Raw genomic sequence first — 2,887 nt, forward strand, 5'->3', positions numbered from 1 at the left:
AAAAAATCCCCAGGTTTATGGTAAAGTTGACAAGGCACAAGGTTGTAGTCACTTCTTGGCCACAGCCAGCTACTCAGAGGGTGAGAGCAGTTGGACATGTGAGCTCGGGACCATAGTTGCAGGGGACATCAAGCTCAACTGGTATAACATACTACTCAAAACATTGTTCCACGTCTTACTTTGGTGCATAGTGACTGGGATCTTAAAAGCTTGCAAGCAGCCTTCTAGATGCAGTGATGAGTCCCTCCTTGTCCAGAGCAAAGACAAATGGAAACAAGTAGTCCAAGCAACTGGTACACCAGTCGATCCTCAACCTATACAATTATGAGATCAGAAGAACTAGATAGTGCCCGCTACCACTGTCAACCACTTGGAGGGGGATCTGTGTAGGAGATCCTGGATAGAGTGGGAGAACAATGCAGAACAAAACTCAAAATCATTGAGAAAAAAAAAAAAAAGGACCAGTTTTGCTGGTCTGATAGAGCCTGATGGAACCACTGAGACTATGGCCCCTAGTTACCCTGCAGGTCGGCAATTGAACTCACTCCTGTGGCTTCCAGGCAAACAAAAGATAGGCATATGAGCTGAACATATACATTAGGTAGATACTCTCCTTGGAGAGATCAATCATGGGATTGATACACAGAAAGGCTGTGTATGCACAGGGAGACAGCTGAGGTGGCAAGAGTGCAGGGGAGGGAAGGACACAGGGAAGAGGTAACTATAGGGAGGAAGTGGGAGGGGACCTGTTACACTGTGGGAAATTTAGTCAATGTCATGAAATAAAGTATAAGTGAGGTGCTATATGGAAAGTGAATTTGCTCTGTAAACTTTCACCCAAATCACAATAAAATTGAAAAAAAAAAAAACTAAAGAAAGATGCTTGTGATTTTCACAAGTCCTAGTGGAAGGATGATACAGTGGCTATAAATGCCACAACATGGGAAGGGGATTCCTGATATTGAACCTACTAACAAAGAAAAAGGAGATAAGATATTTAATGACTGTGTGTGTACATTCCTGCATGCAGCTATGTCTACTCACTTTACATAAAGCAATACTATATAGTCCTATTTTTCATAAGCCACACTGTGTTGCCATTCTGTCACCTGCAACTGAGAAGTTCTGATTAATTGCTGATGGAGATGTGACACCTGAAAGTGATCTGAAGCACTGAAGCCTTTGGAAATACTTATCAAAAATTTGAAAGAGGGATTTAAACTCAATCTCTGAGTTTTCTCTTGATATTAAAATTCTATGAAAATGTACTTAATATTCCCCTACAAAATTTATTTTATGCTCCCTTCTCCTTCATGGTGAAAATACTTTAATATCAGTCTTTAATTATTTCTTCCTCTGTTTAATGATTATTTTTAAAGGGCTCTTTTATAGTTTTTATTGGGATGGAGGTGAATAGGGAAGAAAAGAATTAGGGAGCTTTTGCTCAGAATAGAAATCACGCTAACTTAGCACTAATCCTAGATAATGAAATAACTTTAAATGGTTCAGTGACTATTTTCTCCTCTTTTTTTATAACATGTTCTGTTAGTCCCTCTTACCTTGGATAATATCAATCCAGTATGTACTAATTAATAAAGTGCGATGTTTTCATGAATGTTTAGAATCAAAATATCTGAAAGGATAGTGCTAGGACCAGATGTAATAGCAGCCCCAACTCTAACCTTAGAGCTCCAGTTTGGAAACCGGAAGAGAATATCCAGCATATTTAGTCTACATGAGAGATTAACCACTTTCCCACCCTTATAATGTGAATATATGATGCCTACTCCACCCAATAAGAAGCCCTTTTGAGGGCTGAACCTCTGTTTTAGACATGTTGATGCCTCTTAGCTCTTTTCTTCTTCCAGTAACCTCCCTCCCCAGTGCCTAGTCCAGATTATTGCATACAGCAAGCACTAAATAAATATTTCTTGTGAGCATTAAAATGTAAAGGCAGAATCTTCTAGAATACACACAATCAAATGTGCTTGTCAGAAAGAAATCACACAGATGTTTTCATAACAAGCAAAACCCAAATTAGTCATTCATGATTTCTGCTGATCATATTAGAATCACCTCTACTTAAAAAGAAAAGGAAAATAAAAAATCTCAAAATATTCCTGCCTTTTTTCCACATAAGCAATATTTAAACATAAAACAAGTTTGGAAGGGGAATAAAAGCCTTTAGCTGCAGATGATTCTTCATCACAATCTATTTCCCCTAAGTGAGTCGTCCTTCTGGCATTCCCTGGGAATTAACTTTTGCTGCTACTTGTTACTTGATGTATTGCATGACTAAAAAGTATCCACTGAGCCCAAAGAGAATGTGACCGTACAGCTGCCTCTGATTCAGCAGAGAGAGGTGCTCATTTGCTCATTCACCCACCTACTCAAAAGGGACACACAAACTGATTCAGAAAGCTCATGTTCATCACAGGAAAAAGACACAAGTTGTCATCAAGTAGAAAAGGATTTCCCTAAACTAATCATTCTCCTTCATTAAATGTGAGTAAATTTCAGTCACAACCCTATGACAACGACTTTAAGATCTTCGGAACAAAGATATATTTTAAAGATGAACGCTAATTGGATAAAGCATGGGAGCACCAGAGCAGTTGGGAGGGTCTCTGGTTTCATACGTTATTCCTTTCCATGTGAGCAGATCAATCTCCCCAGCTCTGGCAGTATTTGCTCTTCATGTTTCACTAATCATTTTGTGGAGTGTTTTTTGGTTTTTTTTAATGGAATCAAAAGATAAAGGAGATGGAGGAAGATGAGGAGCAAGAGAGAGGGAGAAAAAGATGGAGAAATATCCTATGCATTTGCAAAAGGGTTTTTGTGGACTTTATATTATGAGTTTATATTTACATATATGTTATTAGTTGCC

Source organism: Orycteropus afer, unplaced genomic scaffold, assembly GCF_000298275.1.
Source record: "Orycteropus afer afer isolate SDZICR_OR568_19922 unplaced genomic scaffold, OryAfe1.0 scaffold00212, whole genome shotgun sequence".
Lineage (NCBI taxonomy): Eukaryota > Metazoa > Chordata > Mammalia > Tubulidentata > Orycteropodidae > Orycteropus > Orycteropus afer.